The sequence below is a fragment of the Vigna umbellata genome, chromosome 7 (genome assembly GCF_029865625.1).
Source record: "Vigna umbellata cultivar VRB3 chromosome 7, Vumbellata_1.0, whole genome shotgun sequence".
Taxonomy (NCBI): Eukaryota; Viridiplantae; Streptophyta; class Magnoliopsida; order Fabales; family Fabaceae; genus Vigna; species Vigna umbellata.
The window spans coordinates 23,189,569-23,202,254 of NC_142171.1; positions in this window are offsets into that span (position 1 = coordinate 23,189,569).

Sequence of the window (12,686 nt, forward strand, 5' to 3'; positions counted from 1 at the left end):
TTGACGAAGTTGAGGAGTAGAGGAAGTGACGAAATGGATGCAGTTGCCGAAGTGACGAGTGGATGAAGTGGAGGAAGTTGATGAAGTGGAGGAAGTGGACGAAGTTGAGGAATTGGAGAAAGTGGACGAAGTGGAAGAAGTGGACGAAGTTGACGAAGTTGAGGATGTGAAGGAAGTAGAGGCAGTGGAGGAAGTGGACGAAGAGGAGGAAGTTGACGAAGTTGACGAAGTGGACGAAGTTGACGAAGTTGAGGAACTAGAGGAAGCGGACGAAGTGGATGAAGTTGACGAAGTATACGAAGTGGACGAACTGGAGGAAGTGGACGAAGTTGAAGAAGTGAAGGAAGTAGAGGCAGTGGAGGAAATGGACGAAGTGGACGAAGTATAGGAAGTGGAGGAAGTGAACGAAGTCAGCAAAGTGAACAAAGTGGACGAAGTGGACGGTGTGGACGGTGTGGACGATGTGGATCAAGTGCACGAAGCGGACGAGCTGGATGAAGTGGACGAAGTGGTCGAAGTGGACGAAGTGGATGAAGTGGACGAAGTGGACGAAATGGATGAAGTGGAAGAAGTGGAAGAAGCAGAATAAGCAGCACAAGATGAACAAGAAGAAGAACAATAAGAAGAAGTGGAACAAGAATAAGAAGAAGAAGTGGAAGAAGAACAAGAAGTGGAAGAAGTGGGAGAAGTGGAAGAAGTCGACGAAGCTGACGAAGTGGACGAAATGGACGAAGTGGGCGAAAAGGACAAAGTGGACAAACTGGAAGAACAAGAAGAACAAGAAGAACAAGAAGAACAAGAAGAAGAACAAGAACATGAAGAACAAGAAGAAGTAGTGGAAGAAACAGAAGAACAAGTGGAAGAAGTGGACGAAGTGGATGAACTAGACGAACTGGAAGAATTGGAAGAAGTGGACGAAGTTGACATAGTTGACGAGTAGACGATGTTGACAAAGTGGAGAAAGTTGACGAAGTGGACGAAGTGGAGCAAGTGGAGGAAGTGAAGGAAGTTGAGGAATTGAAGGAAGTGGACGAAGAGGAGGAAGTGGACGACGTTGACGAAGCTGCGGAATTGGAGCGAGTGGACGACGTGGAAGAAGTGGACGACGTGGAGGAAGTGGACGAAGTTGACGAAGTTGAGGAAGTGAAGGAAGTAGAGGCAGTGGAGGAAGTGGACGAAGTTGACAAAGTGGACGAAGTGTACGAACTAGAAGAAGTGGATGAAGTGGAAGAAGTGGAAGAAGTAGAAGAAGTGGACGAAGTTGACGAATTAGACGAAGCTGACGAAGTGGACGAAGTGGACAAAGTGAACGAAGTAGATGAAGTGGACGAAGTGGACGAAGTGAACTAAGTAGACGAAGTGGACGAAGTGGACGAAGTGGACGAAGTGGAAGAAGTGGACGGTGTGAACGAAGAGGACGAAGTGGATGAAGTGGACGAAGTCGACGAAGCTGACCAACTTGAGGAAATGGACGAAGTGGACGAAATGGACGAAGTTGACGAACTGGAAGAAGAAGAAGAACAAGAAGAAGAACAAGAAGAACAAAGAAGTAGTGGAAGAACAAGAAGAAGAAGTGGAAGAAGTGGACGAATTAGACGAACTGCAAGAAGTGGAAGAAGTGGACGAAGTTGAGGACGTGGACGATGTTGACGAAGTGGACGAAGTTGACGAAGTGGAGAAAGTGGAGAAAGTGGAGGAAGTGGAGGAAGTTGACGAAGTTGAGGAATTGGAGGAAGTGGACGAAGTGGAGGAAGTGGACGCTGTTGACGAAGTTGAGGAAGTGAAGGACGTAGAGGCATTGGAGGAAGTGGACGAAGTGGAGAAAGTGGAGAAAGTGGACGAAGTTGACGAAGTGGACGAAGTGAACGAAGTGGACGAAGTGGACGAAGTGGAAGAAGTGGACGGTATGGACGAAGTGGACGAAGTGGATGAACTGGACAAAGTGGATGAAGTCGACGAAGCTGACCAACTGGACGAAATGGACGAAGTGGACGAAGTGGACGAAATGGACGAAGTTGACGAATTGGAAGAAGAACAAGAACAAGAACAAGAACAAGAAGAACAAGAAGAATAGAGAAGTAGTGGAAGAACAAGAAGAAGAAGTGGAAGAAGTGGACGAACTAGACGAACTGCAAGAAGTTGAAGAAGTGCACGAAGTTGACGGTGTGGACGATGTTGACGAAGTGGACGAAGTGGACGAAGTTGAAGAAGTGGACAAAGTGGAGAGGAAGTGGAGGAAGTGGAGGAAGTTGACGAAGTTGAGGAATTGGAGGAAGTGGACGAAGTGGAGGAAGTGGACGATGTTGACGAATTTGAGGAAGTGATGGACGTAGAGGCATTGGAGGAAGTGGACGAAGTGGACGAAGTGGAGAAAGTGGACGAAGTTGACGAAGTGGACGAAGTGAATGAAGTAGACGAAGTGGACCAATTGGAAGAAGTGGACGGTATGGATGAAGTGGACGAAGTCAACGAAGCTGACCAACTGGACGAAATGGGCGAAGTGGACGAAATGGACGAAGTTGACGAACTGGAAGAAGAAGAAGAACAAGAACAAGAACAAGAAGAACAAGAAGAACAAAGAAGTAGTGGAAGAACAAGAAGAACTGGATGAAGTGGACGAAGTGGATGAACTAGACGAACTGCAAGAAGTGGAAGAAGTTCCCGAAGTTGACGACGTGGACAAAGTGGGAGAAGTGGACGAAATTGACAAGGTGGCCGAAGTGGACGAAGTGGACGAACTAGACGAACTAGAAGAAGTGGATGAAGTGGGAGAAGTAGACGAAGTGGAAGAAGCGGAAGAAGTGGACGAACAGGTTGAACTGGAAGAAGTGGAAGTAGTGGACGGAGTTGACGGAGTGGACGAAGTGGACGGAGGTGACGAAGTGGACGAAGTGGACGAAGTGGACGAAGTGGACGAAGTGGACGAATTGGACGATGTGGACAAAGTGCACGAAGTGGACAAAGTGGACGAAGTGAACGAAGTGGACGAATTGGAGGAAGCGGAAGAACTGGAAGAAGCAGAATAAGCAAAACAAGATGAACAAGAAGAAGAAGTGGAAGAAGAATAATAAGAAGAAGTGGAAGTGAGAGAAGTAGACCAAGTAGACGAATTGGACGAAGTTTACAAAAGTGGAGGAAGTGGACGAACAAGACGAACTGGAAGAAGTGGAAGAAGTTGACGAAGTGGAAGAAGTGGACGTTGTGGACGAAGTGGAAGAAGAAGAAGAACAACAAGAGTAAGAAGAAGAAAAAGAAGAACAAAATGAAGAACACGAAGAAGTAGTGGACGAAGTGGAAGAAGTGGAAGAAGCAGAATAAGCTGAACAAGAAGAAGAAGTGGAAGAAGAATAAGAAGAAGAAGTGGAAGTGGGAGAAGTGGACGAAGTCAACAAAGTGGACGAAGTGGACGAAGTTGACGAAGTGGAAGAAGTGGACGACGTGGACGAAGTGGACGAAGTTGACGAAGTGGACGAAGTGGACGAAGTGGAAGAAGTAGAATAAGCAGAACAAGATGAACAAGAAGAAGAACAAGAAGAAGAAGTGGAAGAAGAAGTGGAAGAAGAAGTGGAAGAAGAATAAGAAGAAGAAGTGGAAGAAGAACAAGAAGAAGTGGAAGAAGAGGGAGAAGTGGACGAAGCTGACGAATAGGACGAAATGGCCGAAGTGGATGGAAAGGACGAAGTTCACGAACTGGAATAAGAAGAAGAACAACAACAACAAGAAGAGAAACAAAAAGAACAAGAAGAAGTAGTGGAAGAACAAGAAGAAGAAGTGGACGAATTGGACGAAGTGGACGAAGTAGACGAACTGGAAGAAGGGGAAGAAGTGGACGAAGTTGATGAAGTGGACGATGTTGACGAAGTGGAGGAAGTGAAGGAAGTTGACGAAGTGGACAAAGTGGAGGAAGTGGAGGAAGTTAAGGAAGTGAAGGAAGTAGAGGCAGTGGGGGAAGTGGACGAAGTTGACGAAGTGGACAAAGTATAGGAAGTGGAGGAAGTGAACGAAGTCAACGAAGTGGACGAAGTGGACGGTGTGGACGAAGTGGAGGAAGTGGAGGAAGTGGACGAAGTGGACGAAGTGGACGGTGTGGACGATGTGGACGAAGTGCATGAAGTGGATGAAGTGGTTGAAGTGGACGAAGTGGACGAAGTGGAAGAAGCGGATGAAGCAGAATAAGCAAAACAAGATGAACAAGAAGAAGAACAAGAAGAAGAAGTGGAAGAAGAATAAGAAGAAGAAGTGGAAGAAGAACAAGAAGAAGTGGAAGAAGTGGGAGAAGTGGACGAAGTCGACGAAGCTGACGAAGTGGACGAAATGGACGAAGTGGGCGAAAAAGACAAAGTTGACAAACTGGAAGAAGAAGAAGAACAAGAAGAACAAGAACAAGAACATGAAGAACAAGAAGAAGTAGTGGAAGAACAAGAAGAAGAAGTGGAAGAAGTGGACGAAGTGGATGAACTAGACGAACTGGAAGAATTGGAAGAAGTGGACGAAGTTGACATAGTTGATGATGAAGTTGCTCCAGCAGAAGTGAGGATTGAAGGCAGTGGAATGATGAATGGAATCATGAGCAATGTTCAATATGGCTCACGAGGAGCAATGGCAGCGGACTAAGATGTGATTTAGCAGCAGCAGTATAGTTAATGCAGTGGAGGCAGATCTAGATGCAGAGATGAATGTAGAGATGGGTGCAGAGCTCTATGGTGAGTGGATTATCTAACTCAGAAAGCCTTCACTGGAAGGAAGCTAGAAGGAGAAGGAAAGCTCAATAAGAGGTGACTTTTGGCAGAGTTCTGGTTGCTGGAAAAATGCATCAGCATAGTAAAACTCCATATATTCAAAAGTGAACTTCAAGCTTTGCTTATGAGATTTTATAGATCAATCTCAAAGCTTAAGCAAGCCTTTTACACGTTTTCTTTAGATCTGAAATGTTAACCATGTGCTAAATGTGTTGCTTCTAGAAAGCCTTATGAAACACGTTGATAATTGAATTTTACATGTAAAATGAAAAATTACTAATGCCACCCCATAGAAGGATAAGCACACCCCTTCTTGTGTGTAAATGTCCATTTTACCCTTCTCCATGTTTTGGCAAATTTGGAACATCTTCTTGTTCTCCAATTTTCCATCCAAAAATAGCAAATAGTATTTGACCTTGGGGAGAATACTCATCTTGGAGCTTTTTGGCCATTCCTCTTGTGATGGGTCCTATGGTGTTAGACCTTCTTGTATCATCCCCTCCCTCTTGAGAAGGATTTGCCCTCAAATCCAAAAGGTCTTCATCTTCACTATCAAATCCTGAAAAAGGTTTAAGATCAGATACATTGAAGGTAGCATGAACACCATATTCAGGAGGAAGATCAAGTTGATATGCATTGTTATTAATCCTCCTTATCACTCTAAAAGGGCCATCTCCTCTAGGATTGAGTTTGGATTTTCTTAGTTGAGGAAATCTTTCCTTTCTAAGATGAACCCAAACTAGATCACCTTCATTGAAGATTAACTCTTTCTTGCCCTTGTTGTGTGCTTGGCATATTTCTCATTTTGTTGTTGAATTTGATTTTTAACCTTGTGATGTAATTCTTTGATAAACTTAGATTTAGATACCCCATCTTGATGAACAAAATCAATAGAATTTGGAAGGGGTATTAAATCCATGGGTGTCAAAGGATTAAAACCATAAACAACTTCAAAAGGAGACAATTTAGTAGTTCCATGAACTACTCTATTGTAGGCAAACTCAACATGAGGCAGGTACTCATCCCAAGATTTGTGATTTCCTTTAAGAACTACCCTTAGTAAAGTGGAAAGAGATCTATTGACTACTTCAGTTTGACCATCTGTTTGAGGATGGCAAGTAGTAGAAAAAGATAACTTAGTCCCTAATCTAGACCATAAGGTCCGCCAAAAGTGACTAAGAAATTTTGTATCTCTATCCGAAACTATTACCTTAGGTAACCCATGAAGTTTAACCACATCTCTAAAGAATAACTTTGCAATGTTGCTTGCATCATCTACTTTGTGGCAAGGTATAAAATGAGCCATTTTGCTAAATCTATCTACCACCACAAAGATAGAATCAAAACCCCTAGAAGTTTTGGGAAGACCTAACACAAAATCCATACTTATCTCTTCCCAAGGGGTGGAAGCAACATTCAAAGGAGTATACAGTCCATGAGGCATTGATTTAGATTTAGCTTCTAAACAAGTTATACACTTAAAGCAATGCCTTTGAACATCCCTTCTCATGTGAGGCCAAAAGAATTTTTCTTTCAACATGCCAAGGGTCTTTTCTACCCCAAAATGTCCCATTAATCCTCCCTCATGTGTCTCTTTAACAAGGAGTTTTCTATGTGAACCTTGAGGAATGCAAATTTTTCCTTCTTTAAAAAGATACCTTCTTTCACATAGAATCCTCCTTGAGGTTATTGAGACATTCCTCATAGATATGAGCAAAATCAAGATCTTGTGAATATAATTCAAGAATGTTATTAAATCCAAGAATTTGAGCTCCCAATGTGGCTAATAGATTAATTTTTCTTGACAAAGCATCAGCCACCACATTGGATTTTCCTTTCTTGTATTTAATAACATAAGTGAATTGTTCAATGAATTCCAACCACTTAGCATGCCTCTTTTGTAACTTGTGTTGACTCTTCAAATACTTAAGTGATTCATGATCACTATGAATGATAAACTCCTTGGCAACAAGGTAATGTTCCCAAGTTTGAAGAGCCCTCACAAGTGCATAGAGTTCTTTGTCATAGGTGGGGTAATTACAAGAGGCACCATGAAGTTTTTCACTAAAGTATGCAATTGGGTGTCCTTCTTGTAATAATACTGCACCTATGCCAAATCCTGAAGCATCACATTCTAGCTCAAAAGTTTTGGAAAAATTTGGCAAAGCTAGAATGGGTGCTTGTGTGAGCTTCTCTTTGAGTAGCTCAAAAGCTTTTGTTGTTTATCCCCCCAATGGAATGTAACATCTTTTTTCACCAACTCATTGAGGGGTGAAGCAAGACTAGAGAAGTTAGGAACAAATCTTCTATAAAAGCTTGCCAACCCATGGAAGCTCCTTACTTCTCCTACATTCTTTGGAGGAGGCCAATCTTGGATGGCCTTTATTTTTTCTGGGTCCACATGAACCCCATTTTTGGTGACCACAAATCCAAGAAATATGACACTATCAACACAAAAGGTACACTTGTCAAAGTTTGCAAACAATTTGTGTGTTCTAAGAATTGTTAAAACAACTCTCAAATGTTTTCATGAGTTTGCAAATTTTGACTATATACCAAGATGTCATCAAAGTAAACAACTACAAACTTCCCAATGCAATCCCTAAGGACATGATTCATAAGTCTCATGAATGTGCTTGGAGCATTTGTAAGACCAAAAGGCATAACTAGCCATTCATATAATCCAAACTTGGTCTTAAAGGCAGTTTTCCATTCATCACCTTCCTTAATTCTTATTTGGTGATAGCCACTTTTTAAATCTACCTTTGAAAATATTTGTGCTCCATGCAATTCATCCAACATATCATCAAGCCTAGGAATGGGATGTCTATACTTGATTGTGATGTTGTTGATAGCTCTACAATCACAACACATGCGCCACTTCCCATCTTTTTTTGGTACAAGTAACACTGGTACAGCACAGGGACTTAGACTCTTTTGAACTAAGCCTTTATCTAGCAACTCTTGGACTTGTGTCTCAATCTCCTTAGTTTCTTGGGGATTTGTCCTATAGGCTGGCCTATTAGGAAGAACTGCCCCTGGAATGAAATCAATTTGATGTTCAATTCCTCTTATGGGTGGAAGCCCTTTTGGAATTTCTTGTGGGAATAGATCATCAAATTCTTTCAAAAGTTTTTGAATGGATGGAGAAAGAGTTGAAGTCTTTGAATCACTAGATGTGCATGTAAGTGTCCCTTGACAAAGAAGAAGATATGAAGGTTGCTCAACTTGAAGTGTATTGATTAAAGTCTTTTTGTTTAAAAGGACTTCATGTTGAGTGACCTTAGGTGGCACACTTGTTTCTATACCTCCCTTTCTTTTTGACTTTTTCTTTTGATCATGTTCTTGCTTTCTTAAAATCTTCATTTGTGCTTGATCCTTAGCCACTTGGGTAGGAGTCAAAGGATGAAGCACAAACTTCTTGTCCTTTTGATGGATAGTGATGGTATTGGTTAGACCATGATGGATAGTTTGATGATCAAATTGCCATGGTCTCCCCAATAACACATGACATGCTTCCATGGGAACTATATCACATAAAACTTCATCTTTGAAGTTCCCAATGGAAAATGCCAACTTCACTTGATTCTTGACTATTATATCCCCATCTTCATTTAGCCAATGAAGTTTATAAGGTTTTGGATGGGGTATAATATCAAGTTTCAACTTCTCAACCAACCTTGTGCTACAACAATTGCAACAAGACCCACTATCAACAATGAGAGAACAATGATTTTCTTGAATTTTACATCTTGTGTGAAAGATGTTCTCTCTTTGTGATATGTGTTCAAGACTTGGTTGGTTGCTAAGTATCCTTCTCACCATGAGAAGTTGCCCATCATCAGCATATATTTCCTCTTCCCTCTCTTCTTCCTCACTCTCACTTGTACTAGTTGGGGTGTCACTTTCACTACTATAAATGTCCTTGCCTTTCAAAATAATGTTTCTTTTTGTAGGACATTGAGTAGCTACATGACCCCTTCCTAGACATTTGAAGCATTTGATTTCACTTGTTCTTGTGTGTGAGGGTGTCTCTTTCTTGGGTCTCTCTTCTATTTTGGCTAGAGGTTTAAATGGCTCTTTTTCTTTAAAAATTTTCTTTTCAAAAGTAGGTTGAACTTGAATTCTTTTAGAAGAAGATTTTCTCAAGTTTTGTTGTTCTACCTTTATACACATTTGAACAAGATCATTCAAATCTCTATAAGGTAGAAGTTCAACCCTATCTCTTATGTCAAAATTGAGCCCACTTAAAAATCTAGCTAAAGTAGTTTCTGGACCTTCTACTATGCCTGCCCTCATCATATACAACTCCATCTTTTGTCTATATTCCTCAACTGTCATAGACCTTTGTTGTAACCTTTGGAGTTTATCCATGAGTTCTCTATTGTAGTAGGAGGGAATGTGTCTCCTCCTAAGGGCAGACTTGAGATCATTCCAATAGTGGATGGGAGGGGCTTGATGTCTAAGCCTCTCTTGGACCAAGGCAGTCCACCAATACATTGCATACCCTTGAAAGCTTAGGGTAGCTAGAGAGACCTTCCTCTCTTCACTCACTTGATGGCATTCAAACAATTGTTCTACCTTCATCTCCCAATCAAGATAAGCCTCTACATTGTCCTTCCCATGGAAGTGAGGCAACACCACATTGACTTCTTTAGGGGGTGGGGGTGCATGAGAATTTCTCCTATGCCTTCTAGAAGTAGAAGGCTGATGAGGGTAATAATCACCCAGACTCATAGACATCCCTCCCTCTTGAGAGTTTTCACTCTGACTTCCCCTAGACTTACTTTTCCTTATCATTCTCAACTCATCTTGAATAACAGCATTTTGAAGCTCTCTATTGGCTTTCTCTTCATTCATTTCTCTTCTTATTTCCTTGAATTCATTAACTAAAGTTTGAAGAGAAAAATGTTCTTTTTCACTATCACTAATCCTAGGAGAATGCCTTCTAGACATTATGATGGACTTAAATGTTATTCTTGAAGTAAAGACTAGAGCTTTTCACTTGAAAGCAATATTCCAGGTAAGGGAGGTGATTCACTAGGAATGCTTAAGTACCAAGCCTTATCCTTGCCAAATATGCTTCTAGTTACTTACTAGAGTCCTTAGATCAAAATCACTCTTAAATCCACTTAAGTCTTAAAGACAACAAAGAAAACACAAAGCCAAGAAAAGACACAGCCTAACTCTAAATTCGGACCCCTAAGAGAGCTTCCTATTCGCACAAGATATATGCTATCTAGTTGAGAATGGGACAAGCAATTAAAGTGAGGTCTCCTAGGTGAGGCTTAGACTTTGGATCTAAGACACACTCACCGTCTACCAAATTTAAAGTGATGAGACTTTTAGTCAAGTTAGCAAATGAGGGAAGAACACTTATGAGCTCTTCCACTTCACTTGCTTGAAATGGCCAACTTACAAAATTGAAAAAGAAAGTAAACACCAAAAATACAAAGGAAACACAAAATTTGGGAAAACAAGGATGTGGTTGAATGTGGCAGCTTTGGTTGCTCTCAAACAAGTAATGAATCAGCTTGGATTCATGCAATTCTCTCAGCTGCAAGTGAATTATGCTGCTGTTGCAGCAACCAGTTTGATGCAGACCAGTGAAGAATTTGGGTCTGCTGCACCAAAAAAATCAGCCTCAAGGTTGATCTTTCCTTGCTCCAATCCACTCCCTAAGATGCTACCAGTGTTGTAGGACCACCTGAATAATTCTGCACCCAACAAAGAGCTCATACAGACCACCAATGATCAATTATTAAGCCAGAAAATCAACACTGCTGCTGCCAGAAAACTGTTAAACCAGAATGCACAACTGTAGTTTTATCAAACAGCTTATGTGCAGGATTTTCAAACAACTTAAATCAATCAATTAATCGGTTTCCAATGAATGGTGGCACTCAAAATGAACTTAGGAAAGGATCTAGAGTAGATTTGAAAAGCAAGAAACAAAGATAAGTTGCAGCTTTGATCAATTTCGAAACCAAATGTAAACTAGGCAAAGTGTTTGACAAAATGCCTAGAAGAAAGCTGAAAAAAAAAATGTGCATCAGAGTTTTAAATTTTGTTTGGCACTGGTTCACACAGCTTTTTACAATGGAGTTTATGGTAAGATTTGAATTGTGCACTTCTTTTAATTCAATTGAACCAAGCTTTTGCTACCAATCTAACACTGAATCTGATGCATTAATCATACCAAACTCTGAATTTTCAAATCTGCAACTTATATCAGAAAAAATGTTGAAAATTTGGTGGTTTGAATGGCAATTTTAAACAAACACGTTTGCACACTTAATTTTATGATTTGAGCAACTTTGTTTAACCAAATGTGACTTGCTTAAACTGCCAGCAGAGGCTAAAAACTTGGAATTCCGATTTTCACTACTTCAGTTGCTATTTTGCACCAAAATTAAGCCAAATCACCAACCAAACTTCAGCAGAGGATTCAAACAAAACTGTAAACATATCTTATGACTCCAGGACAACAAATGAAACTTGAACAAGACTCTAAGAATGACTGAAAAGATATCCAAATATGAGTTCTAATCTGGACAGATTCAAAAATCAGAAAAAAATTGACTCAAACAATGATGATTGCAGTTCGGTCAAGCTGCTTACACAAGGATTTCCAGATTCTGCAGAATGGTGCATCCAGTTTTAATGGTCTTAGACAATACAATGTTCATATGGTTTGCACATACAGCAAATTCAGCACATCAACACAGCCAAGGATGATGTTTCCATACGGTGCAGTTTCAGAGAAAAAACACATGAAAAACCAGATTTAAAACAGAATTGGATAGGCATCCATTGGCACTGCACTGTGATGAATTTCAAGATGCACTGAGCTCTTTAATCATTGCTCATCTGATGTGCTTCTATTGAAAATCCAGTCAAACACAGCAGATTTATCCCAAACCAGTTTCAACTCAGAAATTTGACAAAAATAAACCAAAACACATTACTGGACATGACAGCATTAGATTTCCAAATTAAAAGACTCAAAGCACTGGAATGAACCGATTAAAATGATTAAAAATAAAGCAATTAAAGGCTGGAACAAAGAACTCAAACATTGGAATCTACTGGAATTAAAATTGCAATGAAACAATGTGCACAGAATGAAGAACACGAAGAAAATGTTGATGACATAATGGAATGAAGGAAAAATTGACTTAGCTGGAGCGTGATGCAGAACCAAGGCTCTGAATACCACTTGATGAAGTTGCTCCAGCAGAAGTGAGGATTGAAGGCAGTGGAATGATGAATGGAATCATGAGCAATGTTGAATATGGCTCACGAGGAGCAGTGGCAGCGGACTAAGATGTGATTTAGCAGCAGCAGTATAGTTAATGCAGTGGAGGCAGATCTGGATGCAGAGATGGATGTAGAGATGGATGCAGAGCTCTATGGTGAGTGGATTATCTAACTCAGAAAGCCTTCACTGGAAGGAAGCTAGAAGGAGAAGGAAAGCTCAATAAGAGGTGACTTTTGGCAGAGTTCTGGTTGCTGGAAAAATGCATCAGCATAGTAAAACTCCATATATTCAAAAGTGAACTTCAAGCTTTGCTTATGAGATTTTATAGATCAATCTCAAAGCTTAAGCAAGCCTTTTACACGTTTTCTTTAGATCTGAAATGTTAACCATGTGCTAAATGTGTGGCTTCTAGAAAGCCTTATGAAACACGTTGATAATTGAATTTTACATGTAAAAATGAAAAATTACTAATGCCACCCCATAGAAGGATAAGCACACCCCTTCTTGTGTGTAAATGTCCATTTTACCCTTCTCCATGTTTTGGAAAATTTGGAACATCTTCTTGTTCTCCAATTTTCCATCCAAAAATAGCAAATAGTATTTGGCCTTGGGGAGAATACTCATCTTGGAGCTTTTTGGCCATTCCTCTTGTGATGGGTCCTATGGTGTTAGACCTTCTTGTATCA